The sequence below is a fragment of the Sphaerodactylus townsendi genome, linkage group LG04, assembly GCF_021028975.2.
Source record: "Sphaerodactylus townsendi isolate TG3544 linkage group LG04, MPM_Stown_v2.3, whole genome shotgun sequence".
Taxonomy (NCBI): Eukaryota; Metazoa; Chordata; class Lepidosauria; order Squamata; family Sphaerodactylidae; genus Sphaerodactylus; species Sphaerodactylus townsendi.
Genome location: NC_059428.1, coordinates 12,953,239 through 12,973,608, shown reverse-complemented (window position 1 = coordinate 12,973,608; position 20,370 = coordinate 12,953,239). Strand labels below are relative to the sequence as shown.

At 81.5% G+C, this 20,370-nt stretch overlaps 1 protein-coding gene across 1 annotated transcript in view; it reads left to right on the top strand.

The window, feature by feature from the left end:
* LOC125430911 (disks large homolog 2-like) overlaps nucleotides 1-20,370 on the top strand; it is a 204,586-nt gene that overhangs the window by 46,665 nt on the left and 137,551 nt on the right. The window lies entirely within an intron of this gene.

Below are 20,370 nucleotides of genomic sequence, written 5' to 3'. Positions count from 1 at the left end.
TGATTTTGCCACGTGATTTTTGCCTTAGTTACGCCCCTCCTCTCAGCAGTAGCGCGCAGAACTTGAAGCAGTCTAGCAGGAGGAATGCGTGGCAGCCTGCGCCTGCGTGCATTCGTTTCCCGCTCAAGGACCGGCGCAGCGGCTGCGTCCTTGCCACAGCCCCGCCCCTGGAATGCCCCGCCCCGCCCCTGGAATGCCCCGCCCAGCCCCATTGGCGCTACACCACAGTTTGAATCCCACCACCATGGGAACCTGTTACTAACATTTTTGGATCCCACCACTGGTCAATGTTATGACAAAGGGAACGTTCACTTTTGTGAGCTTATACCACAGAATTTGAAAGGTTTCTGAGGTGCTACTGGACTTGAATCTAACTGAAAGAAGAAGCAGAAGCAGAAGCAGAAGAAGAAGAGTAGTTGGCTTTTTAGAGCTGTCTTCTCTTTACCTTTAAGGACTCTCAAAGCAACTCACAGTCACTTTCCCTTCTGCTCCCTACAACAGACACCCCCTGATGTAGGTGGGGCTGAGAGAGTTCTGAGAGAACTGTGATTACCCAAGGTCACCCAGCAGGCTTCATATGGAGTAGTAGGGAATCAATCCCAGTTATTCAGATTAAGCTGCTCTTAACCACTACATCATGCTGGCAAGTATTGAAATGGGGAATTTGGTGCCAGAGGATGTAGTGGCTTCCACAAGCATAGATAGCTTTCAAAGGGGATTAGACAGATACATGGAGGATAGGTCTAGAAGTAGCTATTAGCCATGGTGATTAAAGCAAACCTCCTCCTGGCACTGGTATTCAGAACCTCTGAACACCAGTGCCCGGAGGCAACCTCAGACTCTCTACCCTGTTGTTGGATCTCCAAAGGCACTGGTTGGCCACAGTTTGAGACAGGATGCTGGACTAGATGGACCATTGGTCTGATCCAGCAAGGTTCATTTTATTTATTTATTTATTTTTATTTATTAATTCAATCTCTATACCGCCCGATCCCCGGAGGGCTCCGGGCGGTGAACAACATAATGTAAAACAGCAAGCAGGAGCAAATTCAATATAATACAAAACATAGGCTCCATCAATAAAACATCTTAAAATACATAAAAATAGCAGCTAACAATTAACAAATTAAACAAGAGGCGTCCAAGGCTCAATTAAAACCCACCCCAAAAAGGGGGGGACGGCAGGCCCCTCAATATGAGGGGCTCTGTTGTACCAGTGCCAGAGCAAAGAGCAGTGGGGGGGCACCATATCAGCGGCTGGGCACTCCAAAGGCCCGGTGGAACAACACGGTCTTACAGGCCCTGCGGAACTCACCAAGGTCCTGCAGGGCCCGGACAGTTGGAGGAAGGGTGTTCCACCAGGCCGGGGCCAGCGCTGTAAAGGTCCTGGCCCGTGTGGAGGCCAGCCGCATCATTGAGGGGCCGAGGACCGTTCTGACATTAGCTTGAAAGTGCAGCACAAGTCCTAGGGGGTGAACTCACTGGTGTACATATGCCAAACATAGTCTTGCTGTCATGTTTGACTCATGTACTGGTGTGCACCAGGGGCCTACTGCCCTAGGGACATGGGGACACCCATGTCCCCGGGAGCACGCCTTTTGGTCACATGAGGGGCGCCAAACGCCCACGTGACCCCAGGAGCTAGTCGGCAGGAAGGCGGGGGATGAGGCTTGGCGGTGGGTGGCTGCAGTGCCCACCTGGGCTGCCAGGCACCAACAAGCCCCACCCCCGACCTCTGTGCTGGCCAGCTTTCAAAAGCTTTCAAAAGCTGGCCTGCACGGAGGCCAGGGCAGTGCTCCGGGACGTGGCCCTGTCTCCCCCTGCTCCCGAGCATGAGGAGGCGTGGGGTGGGGGGCCACCCAGAGAAGGAGTTGTCTCTGGGCACCATTCCCCCCCAATATACCTCTGGAGTGCACACAATCAGCAGAATGCTTCACGGTCACATCAGAATTTCTTTTTTGCAGAGTTTGATCAGTATACATTGGGGGGTGGGGGGGGGGGGGGGTGGGGGGGGGGGGGGGTGGGGGGGGGGGGGGGTGGGGGGGGGGGGGGGTGGGGGGGGGGGGGGGTGGGGGGGGGGGGGGGTGGGGGGGGGGGGGGGTGGGGGGGGGGGGGGGTGGGGGGGGGGGGGGGTGGGGGGGGGGGGGGGTGGGGGGGGGGGGGGGTGGGGGGGGGGGGGGGTGGGGGGGGGGGGGGGTGGGGGGGGGGGGGGGTGGGGGGGGGGGGGGGTGGGGGGGGGGGGGGGTGGGGGGGGGGGGGGGTGGGGGGGGGGGGGGGTGGGGGGGGGGGGGGGTGGGGGGGGGGGGGGGTGGGGGGGGGGGGGGGTGGGGGGGGGGGGGGGTGGGGGGGGGGGGGGGTGGGGGGGGGGGGGGGTGGGGGGGGGGGGGGGTGGGGGGGGGGGGGGGTGGGGGGGGGGGGGGGTGGGGGGGGGGGGGGGTGGGGGGGGGGGGGGGTGGGGGGGGGGGGGGGTGGGGGGGGGGGGGGGTGGGGGGGGGGGGGGGTGGGGGGGGGGGGGGGTGGGGGGGGGGGGGGGTGGGGGGGGGGGGGGGTGGGGGGGGGGGGGGGTGGGGGGGGGGGGGGGTGGGGGGGGGGGGGGGTGGGGGGGGGGGGGGGTGGGGGGGGGGGGGGGTGGGGGGGGGGGGGGGTGGGGGGGGGGGGGGGTGGGGGGGGGGGGGGGTGGGGGGGGGGGGGGGTGGGGGGGGGGGGGGGTGGGGGGGGGGGGGGGTGGGGGGGGGGGGGGGTGGGGGGGGGGGGGGGTGGGGGGGGGGGGGGGTGGGGGGGGGGGGGGGTGGGGGGGGGGGGGGGTGGGGGGGGGGGGGGGTGGGGGGGGGGGGGGGTGGGGGGGGGGGGGGGTGGGGGGGGGGGGGGGTGGGGGGGGGGGGGGGTGGGGGGGGGGGGGGGTGGGGGGGGGGGGGGGTGGGGGGGGGGGGGGGTGGGGGGGGGGGGGGGTGGGGGGGGGGGGGGGTGGGGGGGGGGGGGGGTGGGGGGGGGGGGGGGTGGGGGGGGGGGGGGGTGGGGGGGGGGGGGGGTGGGGGGGGGGGGGGGTGGGGGGGGGGGGGGGTGGGGGGGGGGGGGGGTGGGGGGGGGGGGGGGTGGGGGGGGGGGGGGGTGGGGGGGGGGGGGGGTGGGGGGGGGGGGGGGTGGGGGGGGGGGGGGGTGGGGGGGGGGGGGGGTGGGGGGGGGGGGGGGTGGGGGGGGGGGGGGGTGGGGGGGGGGGGGGGTGGGGGGGGGGGGGGGTGGGGGGGGGGGGGGGTGGGGGGGGGGGGGGGTGGGGGGGGGGGGGGGTGGGGGGGGGGGGGGGTGGGGGGGGGGGGGGGTGGGGGGGGGGGGGGGTGGGGGGGGGGGGGGGTGGGGGGGGGGGGGGGTGGGGGGGGGGGGGGGTGGGGGGGGGGGGGGGTGGGGGGGGGGGGGGGTGGGGGGGGGGGGGGGTGGGGGGGGGGGGGGGTGGGGGGGGGGGGGGGTGGGGGGGGGGGGGGGTGGGGGGGGGGGGGGGTGGGGGGGGGGGGGGGTGGGGGGGGGGGGGGGTGGGGGGGGGGGGGGGTGGGGGGGGGGGGGGGTGGGGGGGGGGGGGGGTGGGGGGGGGGGGGGGTGGGGGGGGGGGGGGGTGGGGGGGGGGGGGGGTGGGGGGGGGGGGGGGTGGGGGGGGGGGGGGGTGGGGGGGGGGGGGGGTGGGGGGGGGGGGGGGTGGGGGGGGGGGGGGGTGGGGGGGGGGGGGGGTGGGGGGGGGGGGGGGTGGGGGGGGGGGGGGGTGGGGGGGGGGGGGGGTGGGGGGGGGGGGGGGTGGGGGGGGGGGGGGGTGGGGGGGGGGGGGGGTGGGGGGGGGGGGGGGTGGGGGGGGGGGGGGGTGGGGGGGGGGGGGGGTGGGGGGGGGGGGGGGTGGGGGGGGGGGGGGGTGGGGGGGGGGGGGGGTGGGGGGGGGGGGGGGTGGGGGGGGGGGGGGGTGGGGGGGGGGGGGGGTGGGGGGGGGGGGGGGTGGGGGGGGGGGGGGGTGGGGGGGGGGGGGGGTGGGGGGGGGGGGGGGTGGGGGGGGGGGGGGGTGGGGGGGGGGGGGGGTGGGGGGGGGGGGGGGTGGGGGGGGGGGGGGGTGGGGGGGGGGGGGGGTGGGGGGGGGGGGGGGTGGGGGGGGGGGGGGGTGGGGGGGGGGGGGGGTGGGGGGGGGGGGGGGTGGGGGGGGGGGGGGGTGGGGGGGGGGGGGGGTGGGGGGGGGGGGGGGTGGGGGGGGGGGGGGGTGGGGGGGGGGGGGGGTGGGGGGGGGGGGGGGTGGGGGGGGGGGGGGGTGGGGGGGGGGGGGGGTGGGGGGGGGGGGGGGTGGGGGGGGGGGGGGGTGGGGGGGGGGGGGGGTGGGGGGGGGGGGGGGTGGGGGGGGGGGGGGGTGGGGGGGGGGGGGGGTGGGGGGGGGGGGGGGTGGGGGGGGGGGGGGGTGGGGGGGGGGGGGGGTGGGGGGGGGGGGGGGTGGGGGGGGGGGGGGGTGGGGGGGGGGGGGGGTGGGGGGGGGGGGGGGTGGGGGGGGGGGGGGGTGGGGGGGGGGGGGGGTGGGGGGGGGGGGGGGTGGGGGGGGGGGGGGGTGGGGGGGGGGGGGGGTGGGGGGGGGGGGGGGTGGGGGGGGGGGGGGGTGGGGGGGGGGGGGGGTGGGGGGGGGGGGGGGTGGGGGGGGGGGGGGGTGGGGGGGGGGGGGGGTGGGGGGGGGGGGGGGTGGGGGGGGGGGGGGGTGGGGGGGGGGGGGGGTGGGGGGGGGGGGGGGTGGGGGGGGGGGGGGGTGGGGGGGGGGGGGGGTGGGGGGGGGGGGGGGTGGGGGGGGGGGGGGGTGGGGGGGGGGGGGGGTGGGGGGGGGGGGGGGTGGGGGGGGGGGGGGGTGGGGGGGGGGGGGGGTGGGGGGGGGGGGGGGTGGGGGGGGGGGGGGGTGGGGGGGGGGGGGGGTGGGGGGGGGGGGGGGTGGGGGGGGGGGGGGGTGGGGGGGGGGGGGGGTGGGGGGGGGGGGGGGTGGGGGGGGGGGGGGGTGGGGGGGGGGGGGGGTGGGGGGGGGGGGGGGTGGGGGGGGGGGGGGGTGGGGGGGGGGGGGGGTGGGGGGGGGGGGGGGTGGGGGGGGGGGGGGGTGGGGGGGGGGGGGGGTGGGGGGGGGGGGGGGTGGGGGGGGGGGGGGGTGGGGGGGGGGGGGGGTGGGGGGGGGGGGGGGTGGGGGGGGGGGGGGGTGGGGGGGGGGGGGGGTGGGGGGGGGGGGGGGTGGGGGGGGGGGGGGGTGGGGGGGGGGGGGGGTGGGGGGGGGGGGGGGTGGGGGGGGGGGGGGGTGGGGGGGGGGGGGGGTGGGGGGGGGGGGGGGTGGGGGGGGGGGGGGGTGGGGGGGGGGGGGGGTGGGGGGGGGGGGGGGTGGGGGGGGGGGGGGGTGGGGGGGGGGGGGGGTGGGGGGGGGGGGGGGTGGGGGGGGGGGGGGGTGGGGGGGGGGGGGGGTGGGGGGGGGGGGGGGTGGGGGGGGGGGGGGGTGGGGGGGGGGGGGGGTGGGGGGGGGGGGGGGTGGGGGGGGGGGGGGGTGGGGGGGGGGGGGGGTGGGGGGGGGGGGGGGTGGGGGGGGGGGGGGGTGGGGGGGGGGGGGGGTGGGGGGGGGGGGGGGTGGGGGGGGGGGGGGGTGGGGGGGGGGGGGGGTGGGGGGGGGGGGGGGTGGGGGGGGGGGGGGGTGGGGGGGGGGGGGGGTGGGGGGGGGGGGGGGTGGGGGGGGGGGGGGGTGGGGGGGGGGGGGGGTGGGGGGGGGGGGGGGTGGGGGGGGGGGGGGGTGGGGGGGGGGGGGGGTGGGGGGGGGGGGGGGTGGGGGGGGGGGGGGGTGGGGGGGGGGGGGGGTGGGGGGGGGGGGGGGTGGGGGGGGGGGGGGGTGGGGGGGGGGGGGGGTGGGGGGGGGGGGGGGTGGGGGGGGGGGGGGGTGGGGGGGGGGGGGGGTGGGGGGGGGGGGGGGTGGGGGGGGGGGGGGGTGGGGGGGGGGGGGGGTGGGGGGGGGGGGGGGTGGGGGGGGGGGGGGGTGGGGGGGGGGGGGGGTGGGGGGGGGGGGGGGTGGGGGGGGGGGGGGGTGGGGGGGGGGGGGGGTGGGGGGGGGGGGGGGTGGGGGGGGGGGGGGGTGGGGGGGGGGGGGGGTGGGGGGGGGGGGGGGTGGGGGGGGGGGGGGGTGGGGGGGGGGGGGGGTGGGGGGGGGGGGGGGTGGGGGGGGGGGGGGGTGGGGGGGGGGGGGGGTGGGGGGGGGGGGGGGTGGGGGGGGGGGGGGGTGGGGGGGGGGGGGGGTGGGGGGGGGGGGGGGTGGGGGGGGGGGGGGGTGGGGGGGGGGGGGGGTGGGGGGGGGGGGGGGTGGGGGGGGGGGGGGGTGGGGGGGGGGGGGGGTGGGGGGGGGGGGGGGTGGGGGGGGGGGGGGGTGGGGGGGGGGGGGGGTGGGGGGGGGGGGGGGTGGGGGGGGGGGGGGGTGGGGGGGGGGGGGGGTGGGGGGGGGGGGGGGTGGGGGGGGGGGGGGGTGGGGGGGGGGGGGGGTGGGGGGGGGGGGGGGTGGGGGGGGGGGGGGGTGGGGGGGGGGGGGGGTGGGGGGGGGGGGGGGTGGGGGGGGGGGGGGGTGGGGGGGGGGGGGGGTGGGGGGGGGGGGGGGTGGGGGGGGGGGGGGGTGGGGGGGGGGGGGGGTGGGGGGGGGGGGGGGTGGGGGGGGGGGGGGGTGGGGGGGGGGGGGGGTGGGGGGGGGGGGGGGTGGGGGGGGGGGGGGGTGGGGGGGGGGGGGGGTGGGGGGGGGGGGGGGTGGGGGGGGGGGGGGGTGGGGGGGGGGGGGGGTGGGGGGGGGGGGGGGTGGGGGGGGGGGGGGGTGGGGGGGGGGGGGGGTGGGGGGGGGGGGGGGTGGGGGGGGGGGGGGGTGGGGGGGGGGGGGGGTGGGGGGGGGGGGGGGTGGGGGGGGGGGGGGGTGGGGGGGGGGGGGGGTGGGGGGGGGGGGGGGTGGGGGGGGGGGGGGGTGGGGGGGGGGGGGGGTGGGGGGGGGGGGGGGTGGGGGGGGGGGGGGGTGGGGGGGGGGGGGGGTGGGGGGGGGGGGGGGTGGGGGGGGGGGGGGGTGGGGGGGGGGGGGGGTGGGGGGGGGGGGGGGTGGGGGGGGGGGGGGGTGGGGGGGGGGGGGGGTGGGGGGGGGGGGGGGTGGGGGGGGGGGGGGGTGGGGGGGGGGGGGGGTGGGGGGGGGGGGGGGTGGGGGGGGGGGGGGGTGGGGGGGGGGGGGGGTGGGGGGGGGGGGGGGTGGGGGGGGGGGGGGGTGGGGGGGGGGGGGGGTGGGGGGGGGGGGGGGTGGGGGGGGGGGGGGGTGGGGGGGGGGGGGGGTGGGGGGGGGGGGGGGTGGGGGGGGGGGGGGGTGGGGGGGGGGGGGGGTGGGGGGGGGGGGGGGTGGGGGGGGGGGGGGGTGGGGGGGGGGGGGGGTGGGGGGGGGGGGGGGTGGGGGGGGGGGGGGGTGGGGGGGGGGGGGGGTGGGGGGGGGGGGGGGTGGGGGGGGGGGGGGGTGGGGGGGGGGGGGGGTGGGGGGGGGGGGGGGTGGGGGGGGGGGGGGGTGGGGGGGGGGGGGGGTGGGGGGGGGGGGGGGTGGGGGGGGGGGGGGGTGGGGGGGGGGGGGGGTGGGGGGGGGGGGGGGTGGGGGGGGGGGGGGGTGGGGGGGGGGGGGGGTGGGGGGGGGGGGGGGTGGGGGGGGGGGGGGGTGGGGGGGGGGGGGGGTGGGGGGGGGGGGGGGTGGGGGGGGGGGGGGGTGGGGGGGGGGGGGGGTGGGGGGGGGGGGGGGTGGGGGGGGGGGGGGGTGGGGGGGGGGGGGGGTGGGGGGGGGGGGGGGTGGGGGGGGGGGGGGGTGGGGGGGGGGGGGGGTGGGGGGGGGGGGGGGTGGGGGGGGGGGGGGGTGGGGGGGGGGGGGGGTGGGGGGGGGGGGGGGTGGGGGGGGGGGGGGGTGGGGGGGGGGGGGGGTGGGGGGGGGGGGGGGTGGGGGGGGGGGGGGGTGGGGGGGGGGGGGGGTGGGGGGGGGGGGGGGTGGGGGGGGGGGGGGGTGGGGGGGGGGGGGGGTGGGGGGGGGGGGGGGTGGGGGGGGGGGGGGGTGGGGGGGGGGGGGGGTGGGGGGGGGGGGGGGTGGGGGGGGGGGGGGGTGGGGGGGGGGGGGGGTGGGGGGGGGGGGGGGTGGGGGGGGGGGGGGGTGGGGGGGGGGGGGGGTGGGGGGGGGGGGGGGTGGGGGGGGGGGGGGGTGGGGGGGGGGGGGGGTGGGGGGGGGGGGGGGTGGGGGGGGGGGGGGGTGGGGGGGGGGGGGGGTGGGGGGGGGGGGGGGTGGGGGGGGGGGGGGGTGGGGGGGGGGGGGGGTGGGGGGGGGGGGGGGTGGGGGGGGGGGGGGGTGGGGGGGGGGGGGGGTGGGGGGGGGGGGGGGTGGGGGGGGGGGGGGGTGGGGGGGGGGGGGGGTGGGGGGGGGGGGGGGTGGGGGGGGGGGGGGGTGGGGGGGGGGGGGGGTGGGGGGGGGGGGGGGTGGGGGGGGGGGGGGGTGGGGGGGGGGGGGGGTGGGGGGGGGGGGGGGTGGGGGGGGGGGGGGGTGGGGGGGGGGGGGGGTGGGGGGGGGGGGGGGTGGGGGGGGGGGGGGGTGGGGGGGGGGGGGGGTGGGGGGGGGGGGGGGTGGGGGGGGGGGGGGGTGGGGGGGGGGGGGGGTGGGGGGGGGGGGGGGTGGGGGGGGGGGGGGGTGGGGGGGGGGGGGGGTGGGGGGGGGGGGGGGTGGGGGGGGGGGGGGGTGGGGGGGGGGGGGGGTGGGGGGGGGGGGGGGTGGGGGGGGGGGGGGGTGGGGGGGGGGGGGGGTGGGGGGGGGGGGGGGTGGGGGGGGGGGGGGGTGGGGGGGGGGGGGGGTGGGGGGGGGGGGGGGTGGGGGGGGGGGGGGGTGGGGGGGGGGGGGGGTGGGGGGGGGGGGGGGTGGGGGGGGGGGGGGGTGGGGGGGGGGGGGGGTGGGGGGGGGGGGGGGTGGGGGGGGGGGGGGGTGGGGGGGGGGGGGGGTGGGGGGGGGGGGGGGTGGGGGGGGGGGGGGGTGGGGGGGGGGGGGGGTGGGGGGGGGGGGGGGTGGGGGGGGGGGGGGGTGGGGGGGGGGGGGGGTGGGGGGGGGGGGGGGTGGGGGGGGGGGGGGGTGGGGGGGGGGGGGGGTGGGGGGGGGGGGGGGTGGGGGGGGGGGGGGGTGGGGGGGGGGGGGGGTGGGGGGGGGGGGGGGTGGGGGGGGGGGGGGGTGGGGGGGGGGGGGGGTGGGGGGGGGGGGGGGTGGGGGGGGGGGGGGGTGGGGGGGGGGGGGGGTGGGGGGGGGGGGGGGTGGGGGGGGGGGGGGGTGGGGGGGGGGGGGGGTGGGGGGGGGGGGGGGTGGGGGGGGGGGGGGGTGGGGGGGGGGGGGGGTGGGGGGGGGGGGGGGTGGGGGGGGGGGGGGGTGGGGGGGGGGGGGGGTGGGGGGGGGGGGGGGTGGGGGGGGGGGGGGGTGGGGGGGGGGGGGGGTGGGGGGGGGGGGGGGTGGGGGGGGGGGGGGGTGGGGGGGGGGGGGGGTGGGGGGGGGGGGGGGTGGGGGGGGGGGGGGGTGGGGGGGGGGGGGGGTGGGGGGGGGGGGGGGTGGGGGGGGGGGGGGGTGGGGGGGGGGGGGGGTGGGGGGGGGGGGGGGTGGGGGGGGGGGGGGGTGGGGGGGGGGGGGGGTGGGGGGGGGGGGGGGTGGGGGGGGGGGGGGGTGGGGGGGGGGGGGGGTGGGGGGGGGGGGGGGTGGGGGGGGGGGGGGGTGGGGGGGGGGGGGGGTGGGGGGGGGGGGGGGTGGGGGGGGGGGGGGGTGGGGGGGGGGGGGGGTGGGGGGGGGGGGGGGTGGGGGGGGGGGGGGGTGGGGGGGGGGGGGGGTGGGGGGGGGGGGGGGTGGGGGGGGGGGGGGGTGGGGGGGGGGGGGGGTGGGGGGGGGGGGGGGTGGGGGGGGGGGGGGGTGGGGGGGGGGGGGGGTGGGGGGGGGGGGGGGTGGGGGGGGGGGGGGGTGGGGGGGGGGGGGGGTGGGGGGGGGGGGGGGTGGGGGGGGGGGGGGGTGGGGGGGGGGGGGGGTGGGGGGGGGGGGGGGTGGGGGGGGGGGGGGGTGGGGGGGGGGGGGGGTGGGGGGGGGGGGGGGTGGGGGGGGGGGGGGGTGGGGGGGGGGGGGGGTGGGGGGGGGGGGGGGTGGGGGGGGGGGGGGGTGGGGGGGGGGGGGGGTGGGGGGGGGGGGGGGTGGGGGGGGGGGGGGGTGGGGGGGGGGGGGGGTGGGGGGGGGGGGGGGTGGGGGGGGGGGGGGGTGGGGGGGGGGGGGGGTGGGGGGGGGGGGGGGTGGGGGGGGGGGGGGGTGGGGGGGGGGGGGGGTGGGGGGGGGGGGGGGTGGGGGGGGGGGGGGGTGGGGGGGGGGGGGGGTGGGGGGGGGGGGGGGTGGGGGGGGGGGGGGGTGGGGGGGGGGGGGGGTGGGGGGGGGGGGGGGTGGGGGGGGGGGGGGGTGGGGGGGGGGGGGGGTGGGGGGGGGGGGGGGTGGGGGGGGGGGGGGGTGGGGGGGGGGGGGGGTGGGGGGGGGGGGGGGTGGGGGGGGGGGGGGGTGGGGGGGGGGGGGGGTGGGGGGGGGGGGGGGTGGGGGGGGGGGGGGGTGGGGGGGGGGGGGGGTGGGGGGGGGGGGGGGTGGGGGGGGGGGGGGGTGGGGGGGGGGGGGGGTGGGGGGGGGGGGGGGTGGGGGGGGGGGGGGGTGGGGGGGGGGGGGGGTGGGGGGGGGGGGGGGTGGGGGGGGGGGGGGGTGGGGGGGGGGGGGGGTGGGGGGGGGGGGGGGTGGGGGGGGGGGGGGGTGGGGGGGGGGGGGGGTGGGGGGGGGGGGGGGTGGGGGGGGGGGGGGGTGGGGGGGGGGGGGGGTGGGGGGGGGGGGGGGTGGGGGGGGGGGGGGGTGGGGGGGGGGGGGGGTGGGGGGGGGGGGGGGTGGGGGGGGGGGGGGGTGGGGGGGGGGGGGGGTGGGGGGGGGGGGGGGTGGGGGGGGGGGGGGGTGGGGGGGGGGGGGGGTGGGGGGGGGGGGGGGTGGGGGGGGGGGGGGGTGGGGGGGGGGGGGGGTGGGGGGGGGGGGGGGTGGGGGGGGGGGGGGGTGGGGGGGGGGGGGGGTGGGGGGGGGGGGGGGTGGGGGGGGGGGGGGGTGGGGGGGGGGGGGGGTGGGGGGGGGGGGGGGTGGGGGGGGGGGGGGGTGGGGGGGGGGGGGGGTGGGGGGGGGGGGGGGTGGGGGGGGGGGGGGGTGGGGGGGGGGGGGGGTGGGGGGGGGGGGGGGTGGGGGGGGGGGGGGGTGGGGGGGGGGGGGGGTGGGGGGGGGGGGGGGTGGGGGGGGGGGGGGGTGGGGGGGGGGGGGGGTGGGGGGGGGGGGGGGTGGGGGGGGGGGGGGGTGGGGGGGGGGGGGGGTGGGGGGGGGGGGGGGTGGGGGGGGGGGGGGGTGGGGGGGGGGGGGGGTGGGGGGGGGGGGGGGTGGGGGGGGGGGGGGGTGGGGGGGGGGGGGGGTGGGGGGGGGGGGGGGTGGGGGGGGGGGGGGGTGGGGGGGGGGGGGGGTGGGGGGGGGGGGGGGTGGGGGGGGGGGGGGGTGGGGGGGGGGGGGGGTGGGGGGGGGGGGGGGTGGGGGGGGGGGGGGGTGGGGGGGGGGGGGGGTGGGGGGGGGGGGGGGTGGGGGGGGGGGGGGGTGGGGGGGGGGGGGGGTGGGGGGGGGGGGGGGTGGGGGGGGGGGGGGGTGGGGGGGGGGGGGGGTGGGGGGGGGGGGGGGTGGGGGGGGGGGGGGGTGGGGGGGGGGGGGGGTGGGGGGGGGGGGGGGTGGGGGGGGGGGGGGGTGGGGGGGGGGGGGGGTGGGGGGGGGGGGGGGTGGGGGGGGGGGGGGGTGGGGGGGGGGGGGGGTGGGGGGGGGGGGGGGTGGGGGGGGGGGGGGGTGGGGGGGGGGGGGGGTGGGGGGGGGGGGGGGTGGGGGGGGGGGGGGGTGGGGGGGGGGGGGGGTGGGGGGGGGGGGGGGTGGGGGGGGGGGGGGGTGGGGGGGGGGGGGGGTGGGGGGGGGGGGGGGTGGGGGGGGGGGGGGGTGGGGGGGGGGGGGGGTGGGGGGGGGGGGGGGTGGGGGGGGGGGGGGGTGGGGGGGGGGGGGGGTGGGGGGGGGGGGGGGTGGGGGGGGGGGGGGGTGGGGGGGGGGGGGGGTGGGGGGGGGGGGGGGTGGGGGGGGGGGGGGGTGGGGGGGGGGGGGGGTGGGGGGGGGGGGGGGTGGGGGGGGGGGGGGGTGGGGGGGGGGGGGGGTGGGGGGGGGGGGGGGTGGGGGGGGGGGGGGGTGGGGGGGGGGGGGGGTGGGGGGGGGGGGGGGTGGGGGGGGGGGGGGGTGGGGGGGGGGGGGGGTGGGGGGGGGGGGGGGTGGGGGGGGGGGGGGGTGGGGGGGGGGGGGGGTGGGGGGGGGGGGGGGTGGGGGGGGGGGGGGGTGGGGGGGGGGGGGGGTGGGGGGGGGGGGGGGTGGGGGGGGGGGGGGGTGGGGGGGGGGGGGGGTGGGGGGGGGGGGGGGTGGGGGGGGGGGGGGGTGGGGGGGGGGGGGGGTGGGGGGGGGGGGGGGTGGGGGGGGGGGGGGGTGGGGGGGGGGGGGGGTGGGGGGGGGGGGGGGTGGGGGGGGGGGGGGGTGGGGGGGGGGGGGGGTGGGGGGGGGGGGGGGTGGGGGGGGGGGGGGGTGGGGGGGGGGGGGGGTGGGGGGGGGGGGGGGTGGGGGGGGGGGGGGGTGGGGGGGGGGGGGGGTGGGGGGGGGGGGGGGTGGGGGGGGGGGGGGGTGGGGGGGGGGGGGGGTGGGGGGGGGGGGGGGTGGGGGGGGGGGGGGGTGGGGGGGGGGGGGGGTGGGGGGGGGGGGGGGTGGGGGGGGGGGGGGGTGGGGGGGGGGGGGGGTGGGGGGGGGGGGGGGTGGGGGGGGGGGGGGGTGGGGGGGGGGGGGGGTGGGGGGGGGGGGGGGTGGGGGGGGGGGGGGGTGGGGGGGGGGGGGGGTGGGGGGGGGGGGGGGTGGGGGGGGGGGGGGGTGGGGGGGGGGGGGGGTGGGGGGGGGGGGGGGTGGGGGGGGGGGGGGGTGGGGGGGGGGGGGGGTGGGGGGGGGGGGGGGTGGGGGGGGGGGGGGGTGGGGGGGGGGGGGGGTGGGGGGGGGGGGGGGTGGGGGGGGGGGGGGGTGGGGGGGGGGGGGGGTGGGGGGGGGGGGGGGTGGGGGGGGGGGGGGGTGGGGGGGGGGGGGGGTGGGGGGGGGGGGGGGTGGGGGGGGGGGGGGGTGGGGGGGGGGGGGGGTGGGGGGGGGGGGGGGTGGGGGGGGGGGGGGGTGGGGGGGGGGGGGGGTGGGGGGGGGGGGGGGTGGGGGGGGGGGGGGGTGGGGGGGGGGGGGGGTGGGGGGGGGGGGGGGTGGGGGGGGGGGGGGGTGGGGGGGGGGGGGGGTGGGGGGGGGGGGGGGTGGGGGGGGGGGGGGGTGGGGGGGGGGGGGGGTGGGGGGGGGGGGGGGTGGGGGGGGGGGGGGGTGGGGGGGGGGGGGGGTGGGGGGGGGGGGGGGTGGGGGGGGGGGGGGGTGGGGGGGGGGGGGGGTGGGGGGGGGGGGGGGTGGGGGGGGGGGGGGGTGGGGGGGGGGGGGGGTGGGGGGGGGGGGGGGTGGGGGGGGGGGGGGGTGGGGGGGGGGGGGGGTGGGGGGGGGGGGGGGTGGGGGGGGGGGGGGGTGGGGGGGGGGGGGGGTGGGGGGGGGGGGGGGTGGGGGGGGGGGGGGGTGGGGGGGGGGGGGGGTGGGGGGGGGGGGGGGTGGGGGGGGGGGGGGGTGGGGGGGGGGGGGGGTGGGGGGGGGGGGGGGTGGGGGGGGGGGGGGGTGGGGGGGGGGGGGGGTGGGGGGGGGGGGGGGTGGGGGGGGGGGGGGGTGGGGGGGGGGGGGGGTGGGGGGGGGGGGGGGTGGGGGGGGGGGGGGGTGGGGGGGGGGGGGGGTGGGGGGGGGGGGGGGTGGGGGGGGGGGGGGGTGGGGGGGGGGGGGGGTGGGGGGGGGGGGGGGTGGGGGGGGGGGGGGGTGGGGGGGGGGGGGGGTGGGGGGGGGGGGGGGTGGGGGGGGGGGGGGGTGGGGGGGGGGGGGGGTGGGGGGGGGGGGGGGTGGGGGGGGGGGGGGGTGGGGGGGGGGGGGGGTGGGGGGGGGGGGGGGTGGGGGGGGGGGGGGGTGGGGGGGGGGGGGGGTGGGGGGGGGGGGGGGTGGGGGGGGGGGGGGGTGGGGGGGGGGGGGGGTGGGGGGGGGGGGGGGTGGGGGGGGGGGGGGGTGGGGGGGGGGGGGGGTGGGGGGGGGGGGGGGTGGGGGGGGGGGGGGGTGGGGGGGGGGGGGGGTGGGGGGGGGGGGGGGTGGGGGGGGGGGGGGGTGGGGGGGGGGGGGGGTGGGGGGGGGGGGGGGTGGGGGGGGGGGGGGGTGGGGGGGGGGGGGGGTGGGGGGGGGGGGGGGTGGGGGGGGGGGGGGGTGGGGGGGGGGGGGGGTGGGGGGGGGGGGGGGTGGGGGGGGGGGGGGGTGGGGGGGGGGGGGGGTGGGGGGGGGGGGGGGTGGGGGGGGGGGGGGGTGGGGGGGGGGGGGGGTGGGGGGGGGGGGGGGTGGGGGGGGGGGGGGGTGGGGGGGGGGGGGGGTGGGGGGGGGGGGGGGTGGGGGGGGGGGGGGGTGGGGGGGGGGGGGGGTGGGGGGGGGGGGGGGTGGGGGGGGGGGGGGGTGGGGGGGGGGGGGGGTGGGGGGGGGGGGGGGTGGGGGGGGGGGGGGGTGGGGGGGGGGGGGGGTGGGGGGGGGGGGGGGTGGGGGGGGGGGGGGGTGGGGGGGGGGGGGGGTGGGGGGGGGGGGGGGTGGGGGGGGGGGGGGGTGGGGGGGGGGGGGGGTGGGGGGGGGGGGGGGTGGGGGGGGGGGGGGGTGGGGGGGGGGGGGGGTGGGGGGGGGGGGGGGTGGGGGGGGGGGGGGGTGGGGGGGGGGGGGGGTGGGGGGGGGGGGGGGTGGGGGGGGGGGGGGGTGGGGGGGGGGGGGGGTGGGGGGGGGGGGGGGTGGGGGGGGGGGGGGGTGGGGGGGGGGGGGGGTGGGGGGGGGGGGGGGTGGGGGGGGGGGGGGGTGGGGGGGGGGGGGGGTGGGGGGGGGGGGGGGTGGGGGGGGGGGGGGGTGGGGGGGGGGGGGGGTGGGGGGGGGGGGGGGTGGGGGGGGGGGGGGGTGGGGGGGGGGGGGGGTGGGGGGGGGGGGGGGTGGGGGGGGGGGGGGGTGGGGGGGGGGGGGGGTGGGGGGGGGGGGGGGTGGGGGGGGGGGGGGGTGGGGGGGGGGGGGGGTGGGGGGGGGGGGGGGTGGGGGGGGGGGGGGGTGGGGGGGGGGGGGGGTGGGGGGGGGGGGGGGTGGGGGGGGGGGGGGGTGGGGGGGGGGGGGGGTGGGGGGGGGGGGGGGTGGGGGGGGGGGGGGGTGGGGGGGGGGGGGGGTGGGGGGGGGGGGGGGTGGGGGGGGGGGGGGGTGGGGGGGGGGGGGGGTGGGGGGGGGGGGGGGTGGGGGGGGGGGGGGGTGGGGGGGGGGGGGGGTGGGGGGGGGGGGGGGTGGGGGGGGGGGGGGGTGGGGGGGGGGGGGGGTGGGGGGGGGGGGGGGTGGGGGGGGGGGGGGGTGGGGGGGGGGGGGGGTGGGGGGGGGGGGGGGTGGGGGGGGGGGGGGGTGGGGGGGGGGGGGGGTGGGGGGGGGGGGGGGTGGGGGGGGGGGGGGGTGGGGGGGGGGGGGGGTGGGGGGGGGGGGGGGTGGGGGGGGGGGGGGGTGGGGGGGGGGGGGGGTGGGGGGGGGGGGGGGTGGGGGGGGGGGGGGGTGGGGGGGGGGGGGGGTGGGGGGGGGGGGGGGTGGGGGGGGGGGGGGGTGGGGGGGGGGGGGGGTGGGGGGGGGGGGGGGTGGGGGGGGGGGGGGGTGGGGGGGGGGGGGGGTGGGGGGGGGGGGGGGTGGGGGGGGGGGGGGGTGGGGGGGGGGGGGGGTGGGGGGGGGGGGGGGTGGGGGGGGGGGGGGGTGGGGGGGGGGGGGGGTGGGGGGGGGGGGGGGTGGGGGGGGGGGGGGGTGGGGGGGGGGGGGGGTGGGGGGGGGGGGGGGTGGGGGGGGGGGGGGGTGGGGGGGGGGGGGGGTGGGGGGGGGGGGGGGTGGGGGGGGGGGGGGGTGGGGGGGGGGGGGGGTGGGGGGGGGGGGGGGTGGGGGGGGGGGGGGGTGGGGGGGGGGGGGGGTGGGGGGGGGGGGGGGTGGGGGGGGGGGGGGGTGGGGGGGGGGGGGGGTGGGGGGGGGGGGGGGTGGGGGGGGGGGGGGGTGGGGGGGGGGGGGGGTGGGGGGGGGGGGGGGTGGGGGGGGGGGGGGGTGGGGGGGGGGGGGGGTGGGGGGGGGGGGGGGTGGGGGGGGGGGGGGGTGGGGGGGGGGGGGGGTGGGGGGGGGGGGGGGTGGGGGGGGGGGGGGGTGGGGGGGGGGGGGGGTGGGGGGGGGGGGGGGTGGGGGGGGGGGGGGGTGGGGGGGGGGGGGGGTGGGGGGGGGGGGGGGTGGGGGGGGGGGGGGGTGGGGGGGGGGGGGGGTGGGGGGGGGGGGGGGTGGGGGGGGGGGGGGGTGGGGGGGGGGGGGGGTGGGGGGGGGGGGGGGTGGGGGGGGGGGGGGGTGGGGGGGGGGGGGGGTGGGGGGGGGGGGGGGTGGGGGGGGGGGGGGGTGGGGGGGGGGGGGGGTGGGGGGGGGGGGGGGTGGGGGGGGGGGGGGGTGGGGGGGGGGGGGGGTGGGGGGGGGGGGGGGTGGGGGGGGGGGGGGGTGGGGGGGGGGGGGGGTGGGGGGGGGGGGGGGTGGGGGGGGGGGGGGGTGGGGGGGGGGGGGGGTGGGGGGGGGGGGGGGTGGGGGGGGGGGGGGGTGGGGGGGGGGGGGGGTGGGGGGGGGGGGGGGTGGGGGGGGGGGGGGGTGGGGGGGGGGGGGGGTGGGGGGGGGGGGGGGTGGGGGGGGGGGGGGGTGGGGGGGGGGGGGGGTGGGGGGGGGGGGGGGTATACATTAGGGCTGTTCAATAGCTTAGACATTTTTAGTTTGTCTGAGAGAAACATGAATTCTAGAGGTAGTAAAGCTCCCAGATCGGCTCTAATATCATTATACTCCGAACAGTAAAGCAGGATATGAGGGATTGAGTCCATAGCATTGGGACAGTACCGACAACAACGCTCACTTTGTTGGATGTTAAGGAAACGACCTTGAAGCTAGACAGAGAGGAATGAGTTGCACCTTGCTCTTGTCATGACCCATCTGCACTTATAATTAACAAGCTCTTCTAAATATACAGCAGGGCTAGATTTCGGAGGGGGTGATGCCTCTGACATTATCCAAACAACTGGAAGTCAAGGGGCAATCTTCCAATCTTCCAGGGATTAAAGTCAGGAAAATCACCCCTGCAAGGTAGACTCCTTGTGTCACTTAACCTAGTCAATAAAGCCACATAGGGCTGGGTACTGGGATTGGGTTCAAGCCACTTGAAGGCAAAACACCAGAAGACATAATTAAAGTGATGCATTAAACTGGCCGTTGTGGGCTTTCGAGACGGTTAAAGCCTTCAACAATACCTTGAATGCCTCTACAGGGAGGGAACGTTTTGACTGGTTTATTTAAATTACGCAAGGCTCTTTCCAAAAAGGACAGCGAACAGCGTGGATTAAAATAACAAAGGCTAAATCAAAACGGTAATAACATTAGTTCAGATTACCAAATGTCACCGTTCCAGCTGAAATCCTCCTGCTTTCAAAATCCACTCTTTCCAAGAGTCAGCGTGGTCAGACTCTGATATAAAGCGGGGACAAGATCAAATGATCCAAAGTTGGATCAGGGAGCCATGAGTGAGGCATCAAGAACAGAACTAGACTGAAAATGCTAAACTTTATGGCCAAGGGTCTGAGTTGGCCTGGGCTAACTGGACCAATCAGATCCATGACTGGTGATGCCCGTTAACTATGTGACCCTGTTGTTAGTCCTGTGAACCAGGGCAGGGTCAGAGTGAGATGGAGGGGTGGGGTTTATCCGCAAGGAAGCCCACCCAGTTCTCACCGGGGTTGAGGCTCATCATTTCCTCTTCCCTAATTGGATGAAACGTGGCTACACCATTCTCCATCTTGGAGGCTTGAAGGAAGTTAGGATAGAAACTGCCTCCTCCCAGCCTCTGGACTCTTATCTCGGCTGCAAAAGGCCACAGTTTGCCAAAAATCAAGCAACAGCACAATTTATTTTCCGGCTGAAACTTTTCAGTTGTAGGCTTGAACCAGAACCAACATGTTGGAGAACAAAACATTGCAGGGACTCAGTTTCTTGACAGTATTGTTATCGATGGCCAATGCCACAGCTTGACATAATGGTTCAAAAGGCTGCTAAGCAGAAAGGAAAGCCCTCATTGGCTGAAGATCCCCCACTATTTACAGTTGAGATCAGCAGGTGACAGAGATGAGTTCACCTGGAGAAAATAGCTGCTTTGGCAGATGGACGTGGTACGTCACTGAAGTCCCCCCCTCCCCAAACCCCACCCACCTCAGGCTCCACCCACAAAATCTCCAGGTATTTTCCCACCCAAAACCCTATTTCAGTGGTGGCGAACCTTTGGCACTCCAGATGTTATGGACTACAATTCCCATCAGCCCCGACAATTGGCCATGCTGGCAGGGGCTGATGGGAATTGTAGTCCATAACATCTGGAGTGCCAAAGGTTTGCCACCACGGCACTATTTTATAAATCAGAATGCAAAGCGTGTGTGTGTTGCTCTAATATTGGGTGGTGAAAGAGGTGCTCAGTTTTGTTCTTTAAGGAAAAGTGGCCATTTGTGCCTGAGTGCTGTTCATATTTGTTGCCTAGAAATATTGCTGGATTGACTTCTGGATTGTTCCTCAACCATTTTATGCCTTCCCTCTCCCGTGAGTCCTTCTTTACCCCCTCCCAATAAGCATGAAAGCCAAGAGCTATTTCTCTCCCGCTTTTAACAAGCGGCCGGCTCCCAGCAGTAGGATTCCAATCTGTCACTGCAACTGTCAGCTTGTCTTATCCGCAGGGTAGTAAAACTCCCAGCTGGAAGCATTTGCTTCCTATTAAATTGGAAGGAGGGGAAGAACCACCTCAAGGACGAGGGCACAAGTCACGTTACGGGGGTGGCATGCAAGAGGTTGGTCTGGAACGAACAATGCGAGAATGTCAACAAAAATGGAGGGTAGAAAAGGGGAAAGAGGAAGGGAACAGTGTCCCAATAGCTGTCATTTATCTCAGTGTTGGTACTTGAGAAGTTTGTCCCTTTAGGAAGTCCACAGTTTGTTGCTGATCAGGCTGGACCCGTCCTACCAAAAGGGAAAGCAGAATAGGGGAAAGACTGATGGAGAATAAAGTAGGGTTGAGTGGTAAGAAATCAAAATAATAAAACCTTGAGTTTACAATCCGGAATTGCTTGCATCATGTTACAACAGAGGTGGGAGCAGAATAGGTACATAAATAAAATGTAAAGGAAGTAACTAATTGATTATTGGGTGCGTATTAGGATTGCCAGCAAGAATGTTGCATTGAATCTGTATTATACTCTGGGTTGTCAAGCCCTCCCGCTGGCAATCCTCATTGAAGTAGTGTGTTCCATAACATACTTCAGGGAAAACCCAGAAGTGACGTCAGGTAAGTCTAGGAATTGCTGGAAACTCTGTGGTTTTGCCATAGAGTTTCCAGAAGTCCTAGAGCTACCCAGTATCCTTTTTTGGTTTCCCCAGAAGTGGTATCATGGTATGCATGACACCTTACCCCCAAATCCCCACAGTTGCCATGTATACCAGAGTCTGCCCTCTGAAGCTGCCCTTTTCTCAAGGGGATCTGATATCTTTAGTCTTTGTAATTCTTGTAATTCTTTACTTGTAATTTGATGAACTCCAGGCCCCACCTAGAGTTTGACAACCCTATTGTGGATGAAGAAAATTTTGGTTCTCGGTCCTACACATGGTTCTTTGAGAACTTTCTGACCTGTAGGTTCTTTGTAACTCCCTCTCTCTCACTTTTAATATTGAATCACTATCATTTCAGTTTGCTCTTAACGTTAGTGTATGAAATTTCTAAAGAGCAAATGCAGACATCATTATGTTCTGAATTATGGTATGTTTTATTTTTTTTCCAAAAATCTTTGGAATTTGAGCTATGTCTTTTTGCCAAGTGGATTTTTGGGACCAAACACTTCTGACCCCTTTAACCTGACTACTTCAGTTCTCTCCATGTATATAATGAAGTGTGTTACATTCTGCACACATACACGTACCCCGCCCACACACATATTTCTCCTTGGCTGTGGTTGCTAATACATTTAAACCCTTTTTTTGTGTATGCAGTCGTGAACCATGTTTTGACCTGCATTGATTATCAAGTCTTGGTCAACCTATTT